This window comes from Apus apus, chromosome Z (assembly GCF_020740795.1).
Source record: "Apus apus isolate bApuApu2 chromosome Z, bApuApu2.pri.cur, whole genome shotgun sequence".
Classification (NCBI taxonomy): Eukaryota; Metazoa; Chordata; class Aves; order Apodiformes; family Apodidae; genus Apus; species Apus apus.
Window position 1 is genome coordinate 8,778,388 of NC_067312.1, and position 27,864 is coordinate 8,806,251.

General features: G+C 40.6%; 1 protein-coding gene across 10 annotated transcripts in view; it reads left to right on the forward strand.

Annotated features, from left to right (window-relative positions):
• CELF4 (CUGBP Elav-like family member 4) overlaps positions 1-22,118 on the forward strand; it is a 733,798-nt gene extending 711,680 nt beyond the window's left edge. For 8 of the 10 annotated variants that reach the window (XM_051643093.1, XM_051643099.1, XM_051643096.1 and 5 more), the window contains exon 13: positions 20,105-22,118. The gene's annotated coding sequence lies outside the window, so the exon portion shown is untranslated. Of the gene's footprint in view, positions 1-18,111; positions 18,200-20,104 lie in introns of all 10 variants that reach the window. The other 2 variants (XR_007891849.1, XM_051643095.1) reach the window with 2 other exon arrangements.
• Positions 22,119-27,864: the final 5,746 nt, after the last annotated feature.

Below are 27,864 nucleotides of genomic sequence, written 5' to 3' on the forward strand. Positions count from 1 at the left end.
GTGAGGAGAAAGTGAAACAGAAGAGAGGAAAATAACTGGTCAATACTAAGAATTTCTTTTTAGCTGTGCACCTAAGAGTAGTGGTAAAACATTAAAAGAATGCATTGTCCAGGCAACTTGCTTCTCCAAAATGTCAGGGAAAATAACATAAGCCAAAGCTCAAACACAAAAATAAGTGTTCCAGGTCCTCCTTCATAGCTTCTTGAACATGTGTATTTTACTGTAGAAGGTATAAGATGCTTGTTTGTGCAGCTGGCTGGAATAGATGATATTTCTTCCCACATCAATGTCTTTTTTTAATTACTATTATTTCTTAATTCCAGATAACCAGAAACTGGAAAACTTCGTATTTTCTTTTTTTGTTTTGTTTTGTTTTGTACTAAGAGAAAAACAACCAGAACACTTAACTTTTAAGTAAGCAGACATTAGCAGCCAAAAGCAAACAAGAAAAATTCCAAATGCCTGTAAAGACAGAGATGTGAATAGAAGAATTCTGCTTGCCTCTCTCCATTTCAAATTACTTCAATGTGAAGTCTAGTGAAAGTGTATCTTTTACTGAATTTTAGGTTGCTTATCCCTCTCAGATAAAGTTGCATTACCTTCAGTGAGAGGCTATTTTGCTGTTGCATTGATCTCATTGCTACCTATTAAGATGATCATCATTTGGACTAAATATCCTTTATCAGGATCTAATCCCTTGTAGTTATGCCTCCTATAATCATGCTAACCAATTTCTCTGCACAGATTATTGTCATTTCCCTCCTTTAGTCATCACGTAGATAATTTAGGACTTGCTTACATTATGGAAATCTGCACTAGTATAATTACATCAAAACAGTACTGCAGCACAAGCTTTAATATGAGTGAATAAAGTGAGAACAAAATCAGAACAGGTTAATTTGGGAAAGTCTGTTCAGGTACAGGAAAAACATCAGCTAAGACTATTTATTTATTTATTTTCCTTTGGATTACTTTTGCTTTTAATTTCCACTGTCAACTGTGATTAAATTACACATCCCTCACAGTTTTTATAACCCAAACATTATGCTGTTGTGCTTGTACATTAGAGAATGGAAGTGAATGTTGCTGTGGAGGCTGAAACACAACCACTGAAGGTGTTTGCTAAACTGACAAAAAAACACTTTTCTTTTCTGGCTGACAATTTTTAACCTGTCTGCCCACTGAAATTACCAATAACTTTAGTATGGTAAATTTTCACGTCTCTTCTATAAACCACAGTTTCAATACTACAGCATGCAAAATCCCATTTGCTAATTATTGTAGTTATTCTAAGATTGGCACACAATCTAATGCAGTGATGGAAAACGACAATAATTAATTACTGCATTTACTCCAAAATTACAATCAGTAATTACTGCTCCGAGACTGAATTCCATTCAGCAATATTTGGAACTTGTTCCTCCTCAAAGCAGGGCAGCTTTTCAGGGGTATTGCTGTGTTTGCATCTAAATGAGTCCATGTAGGTCAGTAAAGGATCTGCACTATTTGTCATGGGAGTGATAGAGCAGCACAATGCAATACCATAACACTTTCCTTCAGTTTGGAGCATGAATTCTTCATTAAAACCTGTGTCCCCATTTTTAAAAAATGTTAGATAATGTAATTATTTCAGAATTAAATAGTAGATAGGAAAGCAGCCTCCCATTCCTCATCCCACTGTGATGCAGTTGCTCCTGATGACCTAAAGGAAACTTTGGAGGCTTGTTAGAACTTTTCCCATGACTCAGCCAGCAAAGAGCCTGCTGAGTTTTCCTTACTGGGGAAAGACCAGGAACTTGGTGTGGTTATGCCACCTTTAAAGGTTTTCAACAGCAAAACCCCAAAGTCCCAGGGTACACTGGATGGTCATAATTTAACTTTGAGCCACTTGACCAACAAGATTACAATGGGATCTCATATGGACTGTTTTATGCAAATTACCTGAGTAGGTCAGGTTTAGAGCTAAACAAGCTTTGATTTCATCTGTTAATGGTCAGCTGTACTAATAGTAGACTGAAATACTGAAAATAGTAGACTTTGAAGGAACCTTTTTATTAGGTTCCTCCAGCATAGAGATTTGCTGGATCTGTGCACGAGGGACTGCAACTCCAAGAAAAACTGAGAGACATAAGAAAAGGAAAGGGTAGATGTGTTAAGCAGCCAGGATTTGAAATGAGAGAAGAAGAGATGTAATAACACAGGAGGCACTCATAGCCAAAATGGTTGTTCCAGCAGCAGCAGACACTGACAGAATGCAATCTTCTGCTAAATAAACAGGTACAAAGAGAATGAGAGAGAGAACAGACCCACAATGCAAGAGGCTTGTGAAAATCCAGGATGTGGTTTAAAAACAAATGTGGGCATTTTCTTACAGGACTTGCAAAGATGTGACAAATCAGCAAATGCTTTTGTTACTGGAGCACTGGGCAGAGCAGTACCCACTAATGAGTGGAAAGAAAAGAACCATCTTCTCAATTTGCAAACACAACTACTTGAGGAGTGAGCAAAGAGCAAGTTCTTCAAAGCTCAGTGTGTAAATACCATAAAGATCTAGGACTTCAGGAAAAAAGTGTTCTCCTTAGATGTCCCTATGCTTTTTACGTTTGAAGGCTGACAAATCTGTCTCGTTGTGTTTAGTCAAAAGAAAACATCAGAATCATGCACCTGGGTTTTTCAGCCAGATTAGTACGGTGTGGATAGTATAGCCCAAAGGCAGGACAAAGCCCACTGGCCCTAAGGACAAATATTTTAGCAGAGAAGGCTAATGTAAGAAACTGGAAGCTCTCAATAAAGTCAAAGTTACAAGTCAGCTCCAACACATGGTTCACAGGAGTCAGGTCACTTGTGTAGCATTGATCAGTAGGCTGAAAATTATCTGACCTTTGAAAGCTACTGCAGAACCATGAATTGAAGCTGTATGGGGTAATGTTTGGCACTTACATTGTAAGTATAAAGAAAAGGAAGGCTAAAAATCTCCATGAAATTTACTCTGCAGGGGAAAACTGCCATGGGAGTTGGCAAGAATCTTAATAAGGGGTTGCAGAGTGCTCCATCAATGTGAGCACCTTAAATTGATGTCCTTATGGTTTGGAAGGCATATACAATCAGCTGCACTAGAACACTGTTTCTCATTCCCACAGTTATACCCAGTGATATATCAAATGCAATAATTGCATATTTGAATAATTCATGGTACGGTAACTTTGTCCAGATACAAGTGAATATCAAAACTCTAGTCTCTGAAGTATTTGATTCAGCTGCAGCAGAGAATTAAAGGTTTACAGTGAAAACCCTGTTTCTCAGGTGTCTTTTGTCCTGCCCTGTGACTGCAGTAGGAGAAAAGACAGCTTTTATTTAAAATGGTTCATTTTTCCATTTAGCTGAGCTTCATCCAACATTTTTGAAATATTGGGTAGAAGGCTGAGCTGAAGGGGAAAGGAGAACAGCAGTCAAGTCATTTCCCAACCAAGAAGCACAGTAAATGAAAACTCAGTGCTCTGTCTGGAAAGGTACTTACCACAACCATGATCAGGTGAAGTTCTCAGGCAGAGTCAATCACCAGTTTCTCTGAAGTCAGTGAAGTGACACTGATTTATGGCAGCCAAGGATTCAGGCCCACTAATTCTTATTTAACTCTCTGTTATATTCTCCTAGCAGAGATATTTCAGTTATATTCAATTCTAGAGGGAGTTTCAATGTCACCATTTTGGCTGATCTGGTCTTTTTAGAGCAGAGAGACTAGGGAAGGAGCACACATTTCTCGATGCACAAAACCACTCCATGTGTAAATCCCTTTATGCAACAATGGCTTACAAACAGATGAAATTATCTTGCATCCCTGGAAAGCTGCAATTGTACATTCAAGTGATCCTCTTTGTAAAGCAGAATTCTCCCATTATTGGAAGAGATATTCTCCATCCCTGTGTCTTCAGATGTCTCCCTTTTCCTGTGTAGGACAGATCCAGCAGCTGGTCTGTCTGAAGCACCCATTCTGTGTAGAGCAGAGTAACTATTTTAAATCCTAACAGCAGTGAGATGTCTACCTTTGAGACTTCTGGCTATAAGAAATCCTTGAAGCAAACAGATATTTTTTGGTTGAGTTTGGTTACACTGTGAACCAGGGCCCTGGCTGTCATGGTACAGTGCTGTAATACAATACCCGTATATCTAAAAAGCTATCTAGAAAGCTGGTTGTTTCAAAAGAAAATAGGTTTTCAATACCTTTATTTCTGAGCATTTGGAAATTATTGGCCATGAAAGCCACAGGCAGTATAGTCAGCTACAAATTTGCCTTTGTTGGATAGGATTCCTTTTTTTTCTTTTCTCTTGAAGCATCTCCACTCATCAATACAGGTTGCATCCTGTCTGCTGTGACATATGACAAGCTTTCCATGCTCTTTATTTTCCTTTGTGCATTCTCCTTGCATGGCACACATTGCTCCACCATGGCAGACCGAGCATTAGCAAAGGAAGGCAGGCATGCAGCTCAACAACTGCCTCAGGAAACTGGGCTCTTAAATGTTAAATCCAAAGAGATATGATACTTGTCAGAGGGGGTGTATTTGAGGGTTTTCTGTCTTCTGCTCTTAGCTGACAAGGGCATTATTTCGTACAGAGCTTGTTAGATGAAAATCCTTTCAGGAATTCCTATAGGACCTTTATCTATTCCCTGTAAAGACCAGTGTAATGTGATTTAGAGAGAGTTGTATAGATGCTTGCTTCTGGAGAAGTGTCCCTAAACTTAAACCTGAATGTAGGAATTACCTTCTCAGTAGAAGGCTTTCTTGAGGAGCATGCTAAAAGGCTGTTAGTAAAGGCATACAGACTGGCACCATCGTTGACTTTGGGACCCTTTCTCCTTCAGCCCCAGTTCCTGATGGTATGGCTTTTGGTACTCACCAGTGATTCCTGGAAGTAACTCAGGGTGCTGCATAGGATTAAAATGAAGATAATTTCTTCCCTCAGAAATGCTTTGGAGTGAGTTGCCCTGAGGATCACAGGTAGCTGGAGAAGTGCTGGGCCTGCCCTTCACCTGGGAAAAAAATAGGCTTTAATGGAGCGATGATGATTTATGCCAGCTAAAGACTTGTGGGATTTGGCCACTTACACTCAGGGAGCAGAAATCTTCTGCTTTCTCTCTTCTGATCTTTCAAATTGCCTCTGTAATTTTTCCCCAAGTTATGTCTGCTGAGTGTGTTCTGTCGATGTGAGAAGTGGTAGTGTCACTCTGCTAGGAGTTTTATGGTTCACAGAAGGTAGGATTTGTATTGAGACAGACAGATAGATGGATATCTGGTGCCTGAACACAACATATTACAGGGATTGACCCGAAATTTTCAACACTAAAATCCCAAAAGATATACTGAGGATATCTCTGTCTGGGAGATTTCAGATGGATGTTATCTCTTCTCTGATTAATACAAGCTTTTAAAAGAATATAATCTCTGTCCCCTTGCCCAAATAATTTGAGAAGATCAGAGTAAAGAAGGATCAGTAACAAATAAGTAGTCTACATTTTCTCAGGTGTCAATGTAAAGGAGGTCAGACATGGCACACTGGAAAGGGAAGAATGCACAGTTAAAGGGGTCTGGCTTGCATTCAGATAAGGACCATTCATTGTAACAAAGCAGAAGGAGAATCCTCTTGCCCATGCAGGTGGTAAACACAGGAAAGGTAGCAGTAATGCTTGTGTCCCACTGGCAAGCCAGGCTCAGGGCCACAATGGGATCCGGGTTCTTTCTGTGTGTGAGGGTGAAGAGGAAAGGAGCAGAAGAGCTGGCTGAAGTGAAGCAGTGGGACACCACCCTGCCAAGCTGCCTGCAGAGCCTGGAGTTGTCTCCTAATGAATGTGAGCGGCTGGTCACAACTGGAGGCGAGCTGTTCCCCATTTGTTTGTGCTCCTCAGAGTGGCAGGGATCCGCTCTCCATCAGAATAATCCAATTGAACAAAATGATTCATATTAGCAGGCACATCTGTCTGAGGCCAAAGCAGAACCCTGGTGTTAGTTTAATAAATGGTGTTCATTAAACTCAGCTGAAAATATAATCTGGAGAGACTGATGGGGTGAACAGAGCAAAGAATAAGCAAAAGGAGTTAGTAATTATCAGATGTCATTTGTTCTACTGGTACCATCGAATTGGGGCTTGTTTGCTGAAATCTTAATTTCATTTTGCTGAAGCAGAATCCATCAGAGGAGCTTATGCTGCAGCTATAATTCCTGTTTTTCAGAACTTGGTAGGGAATGGGGAAATTTTCTTTTCCCCTTTTCTACCAAAGAGAGCACTGAAAGAGAGCAGAGCCCAACAGAGGGCCCAAGGACAGGAGAGATGAAGGGAGCAGGCTTGTCTTTGCCATGAAAAGGTTGCTGAGTAAAATCCCCTGTGTTGCAGTGCAGTGATCACAGGCAGTGTCTTAGGACAGGAGCCCTTGACATTTCCAATGCAGCACCAGCCATAGTTATTCCCAGGCCCTCTGCCATTTCCCCACCAGAACATGGAGGTTTATAAATACTCCTCATATGTCTTCAGGAGCATTTTATACTCCATAGGTGTATGTGGAAAAGACTGCGAAGGTGGGATTTTCTTGGTGGCCAGGTCAGGGAAATTCCTAGCAGCTGGACACTGGTGGCCACCCAAGATGGTTCAGTGGCATTTCAAGGAGCACTGGGATGAAGACACAGGCACTGAGGTTCTCCAGGCAGCCCACACGTTCAGATCTCAACCCTGATGATCCCAGGCTGTATCCTTCAGGCACAGCTCATACCCTTTTGCCAATTCTGCCAGTTGCTTGGCACTAGCATTCCTGGCCATAAGGTTTCACACAAAACACTGCATCTAGAGGGCTTGCTCTTAGGAGTGAGAGGTGTCTTTCCAGTTTCCTGTTGAGCAGAGACAAGCTTCTTGGGCCTGACTTAGAGAATTTTATGGTCAGCACTTGAAGACTGGCTGGACAAACTTTTTTTTGCTAGTTGCTTTGGGTCCATTTAGTTTTAACTTTACCCCACAGTTATTCAAATGGTTTTTTGGTGTGCTCCAGAGGAATGCACTAAAGCCTTTTATATTTATAGACTTGCCAGGGCAATGCTCAAGTCCCAGCCAGTCAGAAAAAATCAAAAGAATAATGGAAGAGAAGGGAAACCTTGACCTCATAAGCTTTCAGCGTTGATTAGTTTGTTGGTGTCAGGAACCTTTTCTTGTTCGGGGCAGACTAGCTGTGAAATGATTTTTCCCCCCCCCTCTTCTATTTAATCTGTCTCCTGTATTCCCGTGGGGAAGGAGGAGCCAGTACCTACCTTCCTGGAGTTCTGCTTCAAAGCAAGTGAATGGACTTGTACACCAGCAGCAAGGAACTGGGTTCATTTTTTTCCAGAGACTCATCTTCTCAATGTGCCTCTTGGGAAGAGGTTGAGGACCTTCAATTTCTCTCAGAATTGTATACAAATCAGTTGCAGACATGAGCTGCTCTGGAGATGATCAGAGGTTGTTCTTGCCCTAGAGAGTGCAGGAGAGAGAGAGTTGCAGAGATGGGCAAATATATATATATATATGTGTGTGTGTATATATATGCATGTATATATATTTATATAAATATCTCCTTCTGACATTTGCCATGGGCTACTACACCATCACTAGCAGGCTTTGTTCACAGCCATGGAAGTAGGTAAGACGTATTCAGTCTCAACTCTACCCCACCACCAGTCCTCTCTCAAATAAATCTCTAAGACACACTGAGGAGCACAAAAGCTTAGGTTAGCATGAGCCTGTCATGTATGAGACTAGTGAGAAACTTGCTGGATTCACTAAGACACAGAAAGGCTCATCTGATATCTCACTGATGGCCCATGTGAAATAAGCCCCTGGGTCTCACTTTAGTTCCTCCCAAATGCATCTCTATAACATCCAAGCTCTGGTTGCTACGCATGTTGGCAAATGCATTTGAGAACTGGGGACTACATGAGGGGAGAGAAGTGAGAACCAAGTGCACTCCTGGGGATAGCCTCTCTAGGCACAATGGCCAGTGAAAGTCCTCACTGCTGAAGTCTATTCATGGTCACCTTTCACAATGTCTTTGTCAGGCAGTAAAAGTGTAAACCAAAACAAAATAAAAGAAAAATAGATCTATAGATGACAGTCTTAGAAATAATGAGTATAGGGATTAATGATGTCTGCAGTTTCTTTGAGGGTTTTTGACAAAATTTCAGGACTTCAGATGACTGCACTATTTTGGTAAGTCTCAAATCAATTAGACCATTAATATTAGCATTAGGGAATGAAATTACCTAACCGGGATAAGAGGGTGGAACATCAGACACCACTCTACAGCTTATGGTCATAGCTACACTTCAACTCTCAGCTGCAGCAAAAACAGCTGTCAGGGTTTTCTTTTCCAGATCATAGATCTAGAAATTCATAAAATGGTTTGGGTTGGAAGGGACCCTTTGTCTTTGGCAGAGACACCTCCCACTAAAGCAGGTTCCTCCAAGCCCCATCCAACCTGGCCTTGAACTCTTGCAGGGAGGGGGTAGCCACAACCCCTCTGGGCAATCTCTGCCAGTGTCTCACCACCCTCACAGGAAAGAATTTCTTCCTAATGTCTAAGCTAAATAAACCTTCTGTCAGTTTGGAACCATTCCCCTCCTCCTATCACTTCATGCCCTTGTAAAAAGTCTCTCCCCAGCTTTTCTGTAGCCGCTTCAGATACTGGAAAGTGCTCTAAGGTCTCCCTAGAGCCTTCCCTTCTCCAGGCTGAACAGCCCCAGCTCTCTCAATCTGTCTTCACAGGAGAGGTCCTTCAGCCCTCTGATCATCTTTGTGGTCCTAATGCTCAGTGTATACCCCATCACCCCCTACTCTCAGCTGTATGGCTTATGTGATATCTTCCCAACATGCTGAAAAACAGCTAGACCAGTACTGATCTGCTGTCTCCGTCATTTAAGGTGAACAGGTTGATTTAGAATAAACTGGATTACAAAGTAAAGCTCTTTCTGAAACAGAAACCCAAAGGACTGAGACTGATCAGACTCTTCACTGTGTGCAAATGGAATTTGGGGTTTTTTTGTTACTTTTTTTCAAAGCACATTGAACTAATCTTATGAACCAGCCATCACAGGAATGAAGAAATCAGCACATTGGGTTTCAGTGCTTTCAAAAACTAATTGTTTTCTTTTGGATTTTTTTTTTTTCAATTCTCAGACATAAAAGTTTAGATTGTTTTTTAAGCAATCATAAGGTTTGACTGATCACCTGCATTTTCCACCAAGAAAGGCTTTGAAAAAAATGTGATCCAATTCTAAATTAGAACCATATAAATACCTCAGCTATCGCAGTGAAATGAGTCACATACATAAGTCACATACATAAGTGTTTTCAGAATCAAATTCCAAGATACTAAAATTTGCCAGGAGCTGTGAATTCTTCAGATGGAAACCACTCCAAGTATATGAAGAAATTTTTTTTATTATCTTTCTTAAACTCAGAAAGAATTATCATCTGCTTTGCAAAAATACCTTATTTCAGAAACATCATACAGAATGTGGCTTCAGGAAGGGTTGGGTTTTTTTGTTTGTGTGTTTTGTTTTGATGTTTTTTTTGGTGGTGGTGGTGGGGGGGTTTTTTACAAAAAATTAATAACATTTAATAATTAATAGAACTATGTAAGCTTATTGAGTCATCCTGGGCTTTAATCAATCTGAAATATTTGGGACACCAATTTCCACCTTACTGCTCCTCGCTGGAGGTACATTAGAGTTTTAGTGCAATTAAAACGAAGCAGGAAATATTTTTACCTAATTGCGTTGTGCACCTTGAAGGTAATTTGAAGCTGCAGGCAAAAAAAATAAAATATCAGAAGGAGTAATTGAGTGTTGCAAGCTGGGAGTATGTGTTCCTGGCTGCATTCTGATGTAGAGGGGTACAGAGGCTATGTGAGATGCTGAGCAAGCTGAGCAGAAGAAGGGTGAAGTCTCACCCCTCAGGAAATGCTCCCGTTATATATATCACGGTGAAGCAGACCCACAAGTGTGAGAACTCATGTGGGACACAAGTCCTGGCTTGTAGGGCAGTGCAGCACCTGGATGAGTATCCTCTGCACTCTGGAAGTCTTGCATTAAATGGGCCACAGGGTGCACCCACCACCCCAATTCCAAGCAGGCCAGGTAGGTCCTGCCTTGCACTACTGGCACAGGCACAGGTTGGAGCAGTTACAGGAGACCCTTGCCAAGGATTTCAGCTGGGAGGAGAACTGAGGTCTCCTCTTTTCCTGGATGCAACCACCTCAACAACTCCTTCCTGCTCCTGGTGATCAATTACATACCAAATTCCTCATCCCCAGCCTGGCAGACAACTGTGGGCTATTATGTCTCATGGCAGCCACTTCATTGTGGGTAGATGGGATCAGGCAACCTACTTTGAGGTCACAGGCAGCATAACCCTACCTGCTGAATCCATGGGCCTGATTAGGGGCCTGGAGATCATCCTAGGAGTGACCATTCTCTGGTGGGGAAAAGGAAGAGGGGAATGAGCTTAAAATCTCTATTTAACACCTTCAGTGACAAAAACCTGAGAGTGAAGCACTGGCTTCATCAGCATTTTGATAATCTCTACTCAATGTACAAAGGGAAAAAAGCAGAACCAGTGGAGGCTGGGCACAGTAGGCTCCCTCACAGCTTCTCAATTAGACTTGGTTCTCAACCATGTACATTTTTTTAATTAAACTGTTGGTACAATGCTCAGGAGATAGCAAACTCCTTGAGGTCCCCTTGTAATAAAGAACCTTTCATTATGTGCAGAAAGGTAGCTACCACACAGCTTAATTTCCTCTCCCACCTAATGTTCACCAGTAGCAAAAGCAGGAGAAAGCAATCTGTATGAGGCAGGGTAAGTGCTTCTCTGGACACATGACCCACTGAGCTGGGCATCAAGAGTAGAAAATGCTACAGGCTTTGCTGGAAAAGTAGCCACATAACATACACTCGACCTTTACCATCGCTACCACCCTGTTTCCCCAAACACCCTGAATTTTATTGCACTCACCTTTGCCTTCAAAGATCTTGCTTGGCAATACACAGCTGAAATAAAAATAAGGACCCATGGATAAGTTTGCAGGAGCAAGTAAATTCAGGATATTGCTGAGGATGGTGGCCAGGGCTTTCACCACTCAGCCCATGCCCATTTCTCCCTACCTCAACTCCAGTGCTGGGAAGACCAGTGCTTCCTCCTGCACCAAACCACCATGCCTCCATTACCTCTCTGTCCCATACCAGCCCAGCTCTTCCTCCCATCACACATCTCCTTTGGGGCATCTCCACTACCTTGTCATTTCCATCATGCTGTGACTACCTCTCTTGCCACCACTCAGGGACAGTATGAAAAAAGACAACACTGTGTGGGGAACCAGGGGCATTTTCTGACCCTCCGGGCTGGCTTCTCCAGGAGCAGCCACTCCATTGTGGTGCTTTTTCATCCACTGCTTGACACTAATGGCTCTAGAAAAACAGATAAATCAGAGGTGACACAGCTATTGCAGCTTGACATTTTTTCATCAAAATGGCTGGCAGAGGAGGGGGTGACCAAGAAGTGACATTTTGACCAAACCGGATGTTTCCAAAGCAAATTTTCATTTTAGTAGATTAAAAAGAAAATGACAATAGCACAAAAAACAAAACTGTCTTGATTAAAAATGTTGGCCTTCAAAACACTAAATTCGTATTAAAAATTGACTCGTTTTCACCTTGATTAAAAAAAGACAAAAAATTAATCTGTTCCTCTGGCCACCTCCCCCATCCCAGATTTGTTTTGGTTTTAACTAGAAAATTCACAGGAAAGAAAGCCAAAATAATGACAACTTTTCCCTTGAAAATAATTGTCATTTCTGAAGTGGCTCTTAGTGTAACATAGTTAAATGAGAACAATCCTGGTAACAACACTGCACAGAAACTAAGTTATATAATTATTTGAAAGACAGGCATTACAACTTAAGAGCTATTTTTTATTGTCACCTTTAGTTTATAAATAGGAAAACTGAGGAAGTGTAACCAAGCATCTTAAAGAAAAAAAAAAAAAAATCACCAAAATACCCAAAAACAAACACAAAGAAAATATTATCATTTTAAATGCTGGACTCCCATTTCCCTGTTAGATCACATTAGCTTGTCAGTCTGCATATGTGTAATTGTCTCTGTTGATATGTATGTATATATAGTACCGCTGTACGTATACATATATATGGTACGTGTGTGCAAATTCATGTATCTAAAGATTCATATATACTGCTTGTCTCCTTTTTAACCTTTAGATGTTAGAACCAAAGCATTTTACAAAAATGTTCTTTTTTTCTTTTTCTTTTTTTCTTTTTTTTTTTTTTTTAATTTCTAAAGATAGCATCCCAGGAGTCCAGATAAATGCATTGGTCTTTAGTATAAATGATCAGGCTTAATTTAATCCCAGCATGGATTCAAAGTCCCCCTCACCACACTACCCTTCTCAATCAAAGACATTTGGGCTCCTAATCTTTGACTGCCCAGGAAAGCCTTAGCAGTGGTTTTTAGAGGGATGGAGCCCATTCCAGAGAGCCCTGAGTCCTTCCGCCACCTCTGTCAGGCAGTCTAAGCAGGAGCCAGGGAGATCTCTGTAGGTTGGTGTCAGGACACGGTGAAGAGGAGGGCTGAGGCAGAGGGAAAGCAGAGCCGTCCAGCATTGGAAGAAAGTTGGTGCAGAGGCATAAAAAAGAGAGAGAAATTGCTATAGAAACAAGAAGAAAGGCAAGGGAGAAAAAGACCAGTTGGAATTTTAATAACATTGATCAGCCTCAGAGGCAATAGCTGTGAAGATCCGTCACCTATAAGAAAAAAACTCCAGTACCTTGTTATAGGTATGCTTGGTCACAGGCTCCAGCAGATGAAAGCACAGGATTCTGACTGCAGTTTTGGATGGGCTTACTAACAGAGTAAACAGACACTAATATGTACTTCATAAAGGTGAAGAAGTATACATCCGTGATGGACAGACACATGAGCAATCTTCAGCCTTGATCAGAAGCTTAGGTGTCAGCCCAAGAGGTTTGAGTTTCTCCAGGGAAAAGTTCCTTACCTCCAAGACAGTACGGAAAAAGAGATGGAGAAGATGATGCATAGAGACTTGGCTAGAAAGGACAAGGGGAAAGACAAAGTAGAAATAATGATTAATAGGAGACAATAGATTTATGCAGTGGAAGAAGGACTTCAATCTGGTAGCTCACCATGACGGAGGCTGTGTTGGGCCTATTCAATGGTCCTGTGAATCACAGAGTTGTAGAACTGTTTTGGTAAGTACACAGAGCAATCTTGCATCTGTAGCTGGTTGCAATTGTAAGCTCAGCAGATACATTCATGTCCTGAGAGCAGGTCAATTACCTAAGATGTGTATGGAAGATGCTGCACAAGCCTAATAATCCCTAGGCTTTATGGTGAATGTCACAGAGCACAGGAGCTGTGCACTTTTAAAGAAGATCATCTGCACTTTCTTAGTTCATAAAGCCTTTGTCCTCCTCTTGCTTTCAAAAGCTGGATGCAAATCTTGCTCTGCTAACAGCTTAGCTTTGTCACTCTAGCAAGAGTAATGATCTTTCTACCACTGAAGCCAGGAGACTTTGCCATTAGCACCAGCAAGAGACAGGGCACAGATCTGGATTTGGGCCATAACTACCCACCAGGCTGTTGGTGTACGTAGAACCAAAGCTGTCTTACCATCTTCTTCTTAGTTCTCTGGTAAATCCGTTCTTGGAAAATGATCCAGTAGTCTCATCAACACAGCCTAGTAAATCTTCATAACCCCATGTTTAGAGCTGTTGGGTCTCACCAATGACTCAGTTCCAAGTGGAGCAGAAGACATACAGATGAAGAGCTGAAAAATTATGATCAGTTGTGAGGGACGTCATTGCTCTTTATCAGGACTACGTGCATAGAAAGTAGGGATGGCAGGTATGAACAGATTGCCATTAAATGTCTCCTCTGGGATAATCGTGCATGCAGGTGCTCATGTGGAAACCATGAGATAAAGCAGCCAGAGATAATTTTTCCATCTTTTGGCTTAAATTACCTACTGAATGGCCTTAGTCTCTGGAGACTAAAAGAGACACCCTCGAGTCCCATTCATATCTTAACTATGCAGAATCACTGCTCTTTTTCAACTTCATGGACTTTGCAAAGATCAGGCTAAATGCAGTCCTAAGTTGGGTGCTTGTATTCAGATGGGATGAGTACAAGCTGAAGACTTCTGAGGGAAGTAAATCTTGCTCCACCTTAAACGTAGGCAATGAGTGTCTCCTACAATGCAGATCTGATCCCTACAAACCGGTCAGAAGCTACTGCTAAAAACTTTCCTGTGTTTGTAGCACTGGGACTACTGTGCTGACAGCACAGGTTACAAGGACATGACTAAATTACGTTTGCTGTAACTAAGGCTTTGACTGAGTTTCATTGCACTTGATGTTACAGACCTTCCTTCACTGTCATGGTCTTATTCTCAGCTAGTCATTCAAGGTCAAACATTAGAGAGATATAGGTTCTTTTTGGTCATGGTTCCCACTCTCATCTGGAACTGTCCCTTAGGACAAGTGAATTGAGGCCTACAAGCCCTGTCTATGTCCACTAAAAGCAGCCTAGAATTATTTGCTCAGGTGATGTCAGTATCCCGAATCCCATCATTAGGCCTTTAAGCCATTATCTCTACCCAATCTTCAAGTCTCAAGGTCTACTTAGATATTTCAAAAAAAAAAAGCTGGTTTGGAGGAATATTGTCATTTACCCCTTGTATTTGGCTATGGTTTGCTCAGTGAAGCAATTTCTTGGTCATTGTTACCTGGAGTGAAGATACTTTGCTTAATCTGTTCTTGGGCACAGATCGTAACTGCTTGGGAAGTATGCTCCTTCTTTATCTCCAAGATACCACTTCTCAACTAGGGTGTATACACTTGTCTTTATAACCTTAACACTTTTACTCACAAATTTACTTCAGCAGTATTCAAAGTTTATACCCGTTCCCAGCAAAGTGAATTGCTTTTCTTAGACAGATGAGTTTGGCTGATGTCCAGCCCATCCAACACAGATGCCTAACTTTCCATTCAATTTCAAGCCACCAACGAAGCAGTTCTCATAACATAAGTATCTAACTCCTCTGCCTAGTCAACAGAGAAAGGCATTTACCTCTGTAGCCCTCCAGAGGAGAAGTCTCTCTGCCCAGGTTTAAGACTTGGAAAAGGGATTGTGCACTTGAAAGACTATTTCGTCTAACTCACTCAATTCACTTACAAATATTGCTGTTTATTACAAACACTGCCTAAACTCAGGTATATCAGCTATCGGGGCAGGTTCTGTCCCTACAATCTGTCAAAGGGTCCTCATCTCTCTGCTGACTAGGTAGATGCTCTAGATCTCCACTTTAGCAGCTTCATTTGGTGTTTGAAATGCAGACCCAAGTTAGGCAGACAGGATAACCACCTGTGGCTTTCATGTGAAGGTACATTTCCAGGTTTGTGGTTTTTTTCATTGTTGTTGATTTTTTAGCCTTAGCAAGTCCTAATACTTCACCTGTACCTATGTATGTTTGTGTGTGCATGTGTATGTGTGTCATACCCACAGTGTCTGAGGATGCATGTGAAGGACAGGCAGAGACATGTTACTACCCACTCCAAAGCCAGTGGTCACTGCCAGACCAACCTGGTCCTTCCTCTTCCACTCATACTGAAAAATGTTTTCTCCAGTCAAGGTTATGTCAGAGAACCTCTCCTTGGCTTGATAGTTGCCTGAGGCATCCACATACACACATTTCCCACTGTGCTGCTGCCCCTGGCGTTGCAGCTGGTGTGACCCCATATTCCAGCCCCAGACAGGAGATGTGTGTTGCTACCACTTCCCAGGAATAGAACAGGATATTATTTGTTCCACTAGATCTCTTCCTGCTGCCTCCTTGCGTCTTTCAGGGGAGCAAAAACAGTTAGCCCTTTCCCTCATAAAACCTATGTGCTGCTGACGTGGCTGAGTTAGGAAAGAGACAGGTATTGCTATGATGGTGCTGCCAGCTGTCCTTCTTCCCCCACCTGCTCTTTTTATAAAATCATATAATGGGTTGGGTTGGAAGGGACATAAAAACATAATATAGTTCCATGACAAGTTCCATAGCAAGAAAGTGCTGGGTGGTAAGAGTGATAGTAGAGGCCTTTTCCTTTTCCTCATGCACAACCTGGACCTGTACAGTTGATGCTACTTGCACTTGGGCACCCAGGAACACAAGTGACAACAGCTCTACACTGGGCCATCTTCAAAGAAGACAGTTTTCTCCTTCTTGTTTTGTGGAATAACTGTATAGTCAGATTTTGCTTCTGCCTTGGGGATACAAGTCTATTGACTCAGGAAGCTGAAGTTTACATATCCAGCTCATCAAAGGGCAGGGCACTGGGGCCAGGCCATCAAGAAGGAGTCTGCTCCAAATGAGACAGCAGCCAGCTGTGGGAAAAGTTTGGAGCTGAAGCCAGTGCTCAGGTCAGGAGCTTAGTTCAGCATCATGTCTTGTCAGCTGAGCATACCTGCTATAGCCAGAAACCATGCTTCAGCGTAGAAAAAATTTAGAAAGAGTGAAAAATACCAAACAAATTAACAAAAAAGACAGAGAAATAATTTTCTCTACCTTGCATGCAAAAATTCAGAATGAGAACTGCCAACAATTTCAGTCATGTGAAATAACTTTTCAGAAATAGGCTGGGAGCAGAGATATGAGCTCTACCAAGGGAATAGAAAGTCAATACCTGAAGAACAGGGTGCAGAGCTGCTAACTGAAACAAGAGTACCATTGTGTGCAGTGATTTTTGGTGTTTACTGAGGCAAAACTCCCTGGGCAAATAAAGGGATATTTTCCTTTGTAGGAAAGGAACAGGGTGCTTCTGGAGATTGTATCAAACACCCCATGGCAGTTTCTTTTTCTTTTTATTTTCCTTTTCCTTTTTCTTTTTCTTTTTTTTTAATTTTTTTCTTTCTTTTTCTTTTTTTTCTGTTTCTTCTCTTTCTCCATCTCCTTCCTCTTCTCCTTCTCCTTCTTCTTCTCCTCCACCGCCTTCTCCTTCACCTCCTCCTCCTCTTTCTTTTTTTTCCACTATGTTTTAAATTTAGGCCAGAGCCAAATGCCAAAAGACTAAATATCCTTCTTTCAACAACACAGATTTAGGGACCAATGTATCATCTGAATCCTCCTACAAGTCTGCTTCCCACGCCATACCAGCATTGCTGTGTTTCGGAGTCTGCCATCCTGTGAACTGCTAACTGGACATGCAGCAACCAGCAGTAGTTGTTTTTTTATTTATTTTTTATTATTATTATTATTATTATTATTATTATTATTATTATTATTATTATTATTATTATTATTATTATTATTTTAAATTTTATTTATTTATTTCAAATTTTTCTTTTTCTCAGTAGCCAAAGCAACTCTTGGTCTATTAGTCCCCCATGATTTTAAACTTGGGATGTCATCAAATTAAAGTGGTACCTGCTCCAGAGTTCATCCAAGGAAATGGAAAGGCTCCCGGAGGACTTTGGCTAGCCATCCAGTGGTGCCCAGGATGCTGGGGGTGGTGTGGGAAAGGCTGGTGCTAACAAAAGCATTTTGGTTGGCAGTTAATGTATTTATTTTCCAGACTTTGCAAACTGATCTGTGTCTGCGCTCATTCATTCAGTGCATGCTCTCCTCAACAGCCGCTGCATAACGTTCTGTTCCTGTTCACTGTTGACTGTGTGTCTACATTTAAGTGTGTGTTTTACATGTCTCTGGCTAGGCCTCCTCCATCCTTTTTTTCTTCTTTTCTTTCTTTCCTTCCTTCTTTACTTTATTTTCTTTCCGTTTAGCGAGGTTGTTTTGCTTTCCTTCTTGTTTCATTTTCTACAGTTTAATGGCAAGTATTTCCATTAGATCTTTTTGACTGATGCTGTGTTTGTAACTTTTTTTAAATTATTATTTTTATATATATCTTCTTTCCCCACCTTTCCCTTTTTCCACACTATATATAAATATATATATATATATATATAAAAAAAATCTTTTCTTCTTTTGTCATTCAATCAAATTCCAACAAAACCAACCAAGAGCCAGTCAAATCCACCACAGTCTCGCGCTGAGCTAGGAAAAAAGTTCACGTAATGACATGAAAGTGGAGAATACAGTCCCCCAGGCCGTAAGTTCAAATCAACTCGAAGTTGAAAGTGTGACATGATGGCGTCATGTAACAAGCTAAGAATTGGTTGCATGACATGCCGTCAAGTTTCGTGCAGGTGCCGTGATTGAAGCATTTTTCTTGGATGTTGTATCAGTTGATGATTGGCCAGTCATGATCACATGTGCCTTTTTTGACTTTGTGCTGCCACAATTTTTTGCTGTGCTCATTTTCGTTTCGTTTTTGGTGCTTGCAGTGGTTTCTTTATTTGTCGTTTGATTTCTCGTCAGCGTTTTATGCTTCTTTAGATGTCACATAGAAGGAAAAAAAAAAGATGGATTCCTAATTCTTTAGAAAAAATGGGATTGTTATAACTACAGAGAATTTGGAAAAAAAAAAAAAAAAAAAAAAAGGGAAAAAATGTGTGGTTAATTCTTTTGCACTGAAAATCTTGTGATTTTATTTTTTTTCCGGAGAATTGGGGGCCTTTTTCAATTGACACCTTTTTTTTCCTTTAGGATATTTCAAATCACTCTCTAAAAATGAAAAAAAAAACAACAAACAAAACCAACCAACCAAAAAAAAAAACAAACAAAAAAATCCAAAACAATAACAAAAAGTGAAAAGAGTAATAATAGTAACAGTAGTTTGAAAACAATAGCAATCCAAAAAAGAGCAACCCCAAGAAAAGCCTCATTGTATGTCTTTTCAAGAATTCCTAATTCTAAGGTTCCGTATTACAGCAACTCTAGCCAAAATTAATTGCTCAGGGGGAGGGAGGGATTGTTTTGAGTGGGAAAAAAACCCCATCCAGATCAAAAAGCAAAATGCATCTTTTTGTTTACAACTGAAAAAGGGTCCTTGACGAGTGTTTTTTATTTTTTTATTCTATTATTATTTTTGGTGTTGTAATTGTTTAGACTGCTGTGTACGGTTTGCTGTTTGTTGAACCAACAGTGTGAAAACCTGCCAGCATGGATTGATATTCCGCATGACACTTTTCCACCAGAGTGGACCTTTTGCAGTTTCTAAGTTTCTTGATGTAATAAATCACCAAGTGTATAAGAAGAACCTGCTTGCTAGAAAGAGATAAGAGCTAATCCTTAATGATTTAGCATCCTACTTAAATGTCAAGCCTAGTCGGATCATGATTACATTTTTTTTAAATTACTTTTTTATTTAAGAAATGTTAGCTTTATTATTTTTTTTTTTTTTGCAAAAAGAAAAGTTTATTCCAAGTCTTTTTTTTTTTTTCTTTTAATTAACCTCCTATAAATTGCCTGTTCGAAGTCCCACTTTCTGACATTCACAAAAGAGTAGATGTTATTGGCAGCTATATCTCCACAGAAAGCTCATACACTGTCATAGATGGCACCCCGTTAAAATGTAGAACAATTCTTTCTCGATGCCTTTCACATTACAAAAGCCCGCCAAGCAAGATTGTGATCTGGCATTGAAAAGTGGCACTTAAAAATAATTAAAATGCAGGTATCTGCATAGAGATACAGATTTATGTAGATCTGCTCTACTATTATTCCAACACATTATAATTATTAATACTATTAGGAAAAATTGTCTGTTTCTCTATCATGATCATGACTACCTTGCTCTCTTTGGGTTTGATCCGGTTCTCACTGAAGTCAAGGGGAATCTTTCTGTTGACGTTGAGTGGGAGCAGAATCAGAGCCAAGGCCTCCAAAAGCGAAACACCAAATGAGAAGCCCGCCCCATCCTGTCCCAATTGAAGGGAGAAGAAAACATCCATTACTTTCAACAGGAGCAGGATCGGGCCCAAAAGAACAGGCTTGATTTTACTTTCATTTTCATTTTTTAGGTCTTTTTTCCCCCATCCCAAACACCCCCCACCTTCCCTAGTTCCCCCCTCCCCTTTTTGATTTAATTTGCAATGATCTTCTTCATTTTTAGGGCAGCAGCTGAATGGGCCACATTTAGGAAAAAAAAAAAAAAAGTATATATATTAAAAAAAACCACATGAGCTGTTGGATTACACCTTTGACATATCAGCAAATATCAATCAAGCTGAAGACTTCAGACCTATTCTCTCTTTGATTGTTTAGACTGTAACATTTCTTCAAGAAAAGTATCACATCTGCTGACTTCGAAGGACATGCGCTTGAAAACAAACAAAACACATAAGTAAGATCAGAACAGGAAGATCAACCAGGATTTCTGAAGAGACACTGAAATCACCACAGCGGCTTTTCTTCAAACAGGAGATGCAAACCTGGATACTGACAAAGGAGTGCCTGTTTGCCACCAAGGATGCGGTTACCATGAGCGACCCATGGTAACAGTCACTGAGCATCTTTATCTGTCATTCCTTAGCTATATAGGGACCAAAGGACAAAACTTTTTACCGCAGACTTGTAGCTGTATGTAAAATACGAAAGTTCTTTCCTTTTCTCTGAGCTGTTCCTAAAACAGTTTTTGAGAGTGATTATATGAAATATGTAAAAACTAAAAAAAAAAAAACACAAACAAAAAAAACTAAAAAAACCACAACAAAAAACAAACAAACATAAAAAAACCACAAAAAATAAAAAAGCAACAAAAACCACAAACCTAATAATGCTTAAATGCTTTTAAAACAGCAAGATAATAGATCTTTGATACTTTGGGAGGTTCTTTGGTTATACATTAATTAGAGTCTATGAAGCTTTCGTATGGTTTTCTGTATAATACGTAAGGATCACACTGTTAAAGGCAGGTAAGATGGATATCTATGAAAAGCAAAAAAAATACTAAATAAATACATAAATAAATACATAAAAAAGCATAGAGAAGAGAAAGGAAAGATGGTTGATATTAAATGGAAAACAAAAAAGGTTTGTAAATGCTTCTAACTCTCCCCATTTAAAATCCTAATAGTTGTACAGAATTTAAAAGAAGAAAGTTTAAAATACCTATATAATAGAAAAAAATTAGACAACAAAAAAAATAAAAAAACTTAAAAAACACAAAAAAGCAAAAAAAAATATTACATAGAAGTTAGCGTTAATGCTAAAAACAAAGATGTTGTAGAACTGTAATTTTTGTAGAGTTTAGATTGAGCATAAATTCCTACTCTGCCAATTGCTGTTGGATGCTGTTATTTATCAAGGAGATAAAGGAGATAAATGGCTACTTTGCCAGCTTTTTTAACTGCAATCATTCCAGCTATTAAAAAATAAAACTTCATTCTGTAGACAATGCAAATGGGAAACAAAACAGCTGTCATTTTATCAGACGTTAGTTCTAACTTGAACAACAAAACACAGCTAAATGCTTCATGTCTTCATGATCTGCTGTCTGCAATTTCCCATCATCCTATGCTTCAGTAGCTTCCATATTTGCTCTAGAAACCTTCAGGGCAAAGGTTTAGCCTAGAACCTTAACCTTAAAAAAAAAAAAAAAAAAAAAAATTAAAAAAATAAAACCAAAAAAAAACCACAAGAAACAAACAATCTTTGAAGAACTTCTGAAACTGTTTACAAGGAATTTTGAAAAACAGGGGGATGTTTAAAAAATAAAATATGCTGGCTCTGATTTCTGTAAATAAATTTGCATATTTTGTAGGACTTTTAATTGTAATGATAGAGAAAAACAAGGAAAACTATTTAATGAAAGCACGATATTTATCTTTGGTAAATGACTTTAGAGCAGTTAAAAAATAAGACATTGCTTTAAAAAATCTGACTCAGAAAAAACAATGAATTATTTAAGAACACATATATTTTAAAGTATATCATATTTATTATAATTTATTTTCACACTCTTAAAAATTGATTTACATCATTCTCACACTTGTTTGTCTTGATTGAGCAGTGTGATAATTGTTTCTGATTCTTTATTTGGTTTTAGTCTGTTTTAATCTTCTTGTTTTCTTTTCTTAGTATTTTTATCTTAATCTCAAAGTTGCTTCCTTTCTCTTTTTTTTTTTTAACAAATTTATTTTAATTGTAATTCCCTACTGGGCCTGATCTTACAGTCCTTACTCTGTCAGAACTCCCACTGGGATGTAGTGAGTATTTTGCCCAAGTAAGGACAGCCAGACTGAGTCCACAGCTAGGAAGTACAGATGTGTAAACGCAGCTGCAGTTCCATACAACTGCTCTTTCACTCTCAATTCCCTAAAACTCCTTGTAATCTTCTGTAATTATTGAATGACGCTTTCCAGCTTAGCCCTAAATAAAGCACAGTTTAAAAAAAAAAAAAAAAAAAAAAAAAGTAATGCCTTGTTCTTTACTTTTTGATCACTTTCCTTAATGTGTTTGCTTGGAGAACAAAATTAATCTATTTCAACTCTTTCATTAATATACATTGTTTGAGTATAAGAACAAATCCCTTTGTTATATGAAACATATCTCATTTGATTGAATTAATGACAATGTTTCGTTTAATGTCCACTCGATATTCCATTGTGGTTTACCTTAAACCTAGTAAGTTAGAAGATCAAATAATGGTACATACAAATTAGAGTCATTGTAACTCCCATTTGAAGCCTATTGTTTGATTTCATGCTCATGGTTTTCTCATGTTGGTAAGTACAGAGGCCAAAGTTTGGGACATTTCTCCTTTTGTTGCTTTGGGACAACCTTGTGAAATTCAACAGTCTCTAGATATGAGATTCAGTATCTTCCTGGGCATCACTCTCATCTAGTCTTTTGAATTATTATATTTTTCCCCCTGAAATGGCTGTACCAGATCAGCTGAGCTGAGACTCAAGCTGGAAACAGGAGCCTTTGCATTTTCTTCATTATTCTTGCAGCCACATCTGCATTTGGACAAGTTGCATGAGCTAAATCCATCTCTAAATGGGACTAATGGTGCTTGTCCATAATTTGAACTCCACAGATGGAAGGAGTTCTATTAGTAGAAACTTCTATTATTACTATTATGAGTTACTAATGTCTGTTCAGGGCTATAGAAACAAATGAAATGTAGATCAGGTGATGATGAATACAAGGAGGGAATACGGTCAGTATTCTCTTTTCATCTGAAGGCAAAGGCAAATAAAGAAGAGCATATAAATCAATCCTACCTCTGCCTTTGGCAGAGAAGATGCTCTGTAGAGGGATGAGTAGGCTAAATATGTGGGAACTGGCTTCATATCTTATTCATCTAGGAAACAAGGAGTAGGTCTCTGGTAAGAAGAGGTTACTGCACCAAAGGCCATTCAGTGTCCTGCTATGAGCTGCAGGGGTGCAGTGGACAAACAGAGACATATCCTCCAACCTGTGGTAGTTTGAGAACTAAGGCAGGGAGGCTGGTCAAGATCACCCTTTGAGGAAGAAAAACCCCAGAACAAATTGGCTCAGTTTCCCACAGTGTCACAGTAAAGGTACCACTAAAGGGTGTTGTCTGATTCCCTCCCCATTTCTCAGACTGCCCTCCCCACTCTCACTTGTGTACCCCAAGCCCCTCCGCCCTTCTTCACCTTGAGGTAGATGTTATGTCCCTGCAGTGGATTTGGGACTATGAGGTACTACCTGGTGAATAGGACAGCCTGCACCCCTGGGACATCCATCTGGGGACACCCCTGGCCACTGAGGCACAGCTGGGAGCTGATGGGTGATGATTGTGAGACAAGACTTCAGAGACTTGTTTCAGGTACCCTGCAATACACAGAAGATAAGGTATCCAGCACTGGGAAGCAGCCATCTCCCAAGGAGAGGCCAGAAAACACTGTTAAAGCTGCCTCTATGGCCCAGGTCAATATCCCTAAAAATACTTAACTTCAAAGACATAGGGGTTACTGAACTGGGGAATCTGGCTAAGAGGACCAGCAGGAACAACCAGGGAAACAAGAGCAAGCATGCTTGGTCCTCACCCTTCTCCCAGCACTTTCCCATGTTATACTACAAGGTCAAAAAGTGACCAAATCTCCAAACTCAGTCAACAAAAAGGAGGAATACACCACAATCTCAGCCCACTTACATTATTGTTCCAGGGAATAAAGCACTGTTGTGACACACTGCTGTGACCACTCTCCTGCCTGAACTAAGTGATGTTTACCTGCCCCATGCATTGTGTGGACAGGTGGACTAAAATAGGAAGGGCTGCAACACAAATGTAGGTATGGCCTTGTGGTTCATTTAAACACCCTTCTCCAGGCTGTCCAAACACCACCAGCCCTGTTTTAAGATTTAACTGCTTGTCACAGTGACTCCATGCTCCCTCCAAATGACATTAATTCCTTTACATTGTAGATGCTACAAAGCAAAACAGGTTTGCAGCCTGGGCCTTTTTTTGGCATAAAACTGTGTTCTTGGGGCTGGCAAATAGCAAAAGAAAAACGTCTGGATGAAGCAATGAGAATGCAGAGAGAGGCCAAGCCTACCTGAAGGCCTGTAACTGCCTGCCCACCTAAGCCAGGACACAGCATAACAGTAACACTCTGTTACAAATGTCCAAAAGCCACTGGCTATTTGATGCTGAACTCCTCTCTCTTACTTGTAGCTGCTAAATCACACTAAATGAAACTAAAGGTTTATTAAAGGTCAAACATCCATCCTTTGCCCAGGCACTCCATGGCACCAGTGTGATTATGATAAACTGCAAGCCCATGCCCAAGAATAGCTGGGGAAAACCTTTAGTAAAAGTACAATGCATGGTTCTTTCTGGAGTCTCATGGAGACTTCTCAACCACTAATCACATTTCTGTGCCTGCAAGAAAGCAGTCGGTTCCTCCTTGGGGGTCAGCTTTCCATACAATTTCCTGACCTAGCCACAAAGCCACTCTTCCATTGCACACACAGAGGAAACTATTCCTCTCCCCACTTTCACCCCATCCCCACTCCAAGCAGAAGTCCCTTAGACAACTTTATTTTATTAAGAGATTATCTGTGCTTTGAACGAAGTTACACAGCTCTGCCAGTTTTCCCTTCATGTAACAAACACACTGATGCCATTTGGAAATGTCCTTGTGAAGTATGGTGAGGACTTCTCCACCTTGAATATTCGAGTTTCCAACAGCACATTTCCCCCTGTCCCAAAAACAGCAGAGCAGCAACTGCCCTTTGGGTCTAGAAGCATGTGAGGTATTTGTGTTTGTGGTCCTAGAAAGAGGTCCCACAGGCTTGTCAGATGGGGAAACACATACCACCAAATGCTTCAGTGCAATATGACAAAAATACCCAAGTAGCTTGTGCAAGCTTATGCACAGCATCATTTAAAGAAGGAAGCTGCTCATGGAAGGTCCCTTAGCAAAGTTCTCTTAGAACTACATGGCTTGTCCTGCCACTAGGAATCACAGTCCCAAGTTAGCCAGCTGTGTAGTCTGAAAATGCCTTTTGGCATTTCTGTTCTAATTTTCTAGGAAATCAGCCCTTAAAACTGGTTTCAATCCCATAGTTTCCTTCTCACTATAATAAGCATTCAAAATAAAGCAAACATATCCACAAAAAACACTTGGAAGGTACCAGATCAGAGCCCTTGTGCTCCCTCTGTTAAGAGAATGAGGTCACTCTGGTGTCTCAGAGATCCTGGAATCAGAATAGTTTGGGTTGGGAGGGACCTTTAAAAGTCATCCAGTCCAACCCACCTGCAGTTGAGGAGGTAGACCTTGTACTGGATCAGGTTGCTCAGAGCCTCATCTCCTTGCACACTTGTACTCACCACTAGTATTGTGCAAGCTTTTTTTAGTGACCACCCAACCTTAAACAGTCCTACACTGCTGCTGAGGAGCGTGTATAGCACTATGACCAGTAAACACACAATGGGTTTTACTGGCAAGAACCACCTCAGTAACAAACACCCTTCTACCATGGCCTTCGTAAACCATCCTGAATTCTGGCTCTCAATCTGGTAAGTTCTGACCTGGGTGTGGACAGCCTCAAGTGAGCACAGGCTGAGGAGGGAGGTTCCTTGCACACAAACAAGTAAACATGCCTTTTCCTGTGAGTGGCAGCCTCAAGGTCTGCAGTACATTCACTTGAGATACAATAAGCAGATACAGATTCATATTCTTTCTTTGTGCAACTGGAAGCTGGGATTTGTCTCATGAAACTACCATGATGCAGAAGATGGCCCTGACTATACAACGGTGGAGTAGTCAAGGGAGGTATTCCCAGGTCCTCTCTTTGATCTGCCTCATTGTGTTTAAAAGGTAGAAATAGAAATGGAAATAGGGAGAAAATCACTCCATCACCTCTCCTAAAAGACACGGGCTGTCAGCACTGCTCCCTTGAACACAATGGACATTGTACAGCACATGGAACACCTCCCTGGGATAAGGGGACACAGACTTAACCCTTGGTCCATTATAGTCTGCTGTTGAGGACACTCTCCTGGGGTGAATATAGGGCTGGGCTGCAGCTATTTCTTTCAGCTCTTAAAAATAAGAGATACAAACACACAAGTTTGCAGGCAGCTGGTGAGTGGGGCCTCCAGTGGGGCCACAGCATGACATACCAAAAATGGGTTCTTCTCCTCCTCAGAGAGACAGAGGCCCTAAACTTCTGCTTTTCAGGCAGATGGGAACACAATTTTACTTTCTCCATATGTAGCACAGATTATGCAATTGCCTAACTCAGTGATGAGTCCTACCAGACAGCAAAACCTCTACAGATTAGTAATCACGACTGTGATGCCTCCTTTGAGTCCCTCCCCTGGATAAGGGAGACAATTCCACTTCAGTGAGCTACAAAACAGACTCCAAAACTGGAATGGTTGTCAGAAAGCACATTGTACATAGATCCTCCTACCAACTCCTACAAGAAATGATTGCCTTCTTACAGCTAGAACAAAGAGCTGTTATACCAGACAATGGGCCTAGCAGTACTGGTGAACCATCTGTCATAAAGTGTTACACATTACTGATCTCTTTTTTAAGCCAAGCCAATAGAAGCCCCCAGCCACTGTTACAATGTCATATAAGCAAAGATGAAAAATGTCAGCCCTATTTTTTCTTTGTTTTAATACCTTCCCCTTGGTCTGCTCTGTTATTGCTACTTTCTGTAGCAATTGCAGAGCATGCCAGAGCACATGTATATCACACAATAATCATCAAACTAAGACTTTGCAGTACATTTCATACAAGTGCTCTAGAGCTGCCTTTGGGGATCAGCCTGGTTTGTTTTGAGTTCCAGCAACCAGGAGACTGCTGACAAAGAGCTACTTGCACCTCCAGACCAAATTCTCCCAGCCCTAAGGGTCAGCTATCCAGGACATCTGCATTAGTGTTCCACAGTCCAAATGCCAAAGACTAAAGGGGTCTGAGTCCCTGTACATAGCTCTGTTAGCTGACAAGCATCAAGCAGCCAGGTTAAGGATGTGAGAAGAAATGTGAGGTTAGACTGAGACACATACCAGCCAGAGAAAACCAGGAGCCTCTTTTCCTGGGCTGAGCACCCCAATCAGGAGATGGTTTGGTGGGTGAATCTTAGCACTCCTATTCCAATGAGCAGTCCAAGACAGAATAAAGAACCTGCAGAGCTACCCAACTCCGCAGATTAAGCACTGCAGTTTAAATAGTTGTCCTGAATCTGGCTTATTTATGTCCTTCAGTTTCCAGCCCAAACACCTGATCTTAAAGCTTTACTAAGTAAATATTTTCTCTCCTTGACTACCAGGCTTTTGCAGTGCTGGAAGAGAGCTGAGTTTGAGTGAAATACTGGACATTTAAGGTGGTTTATTTTCCCAGAGATAGGGAATCCACATAAAGCAACACACTTGCGTGAAAGACT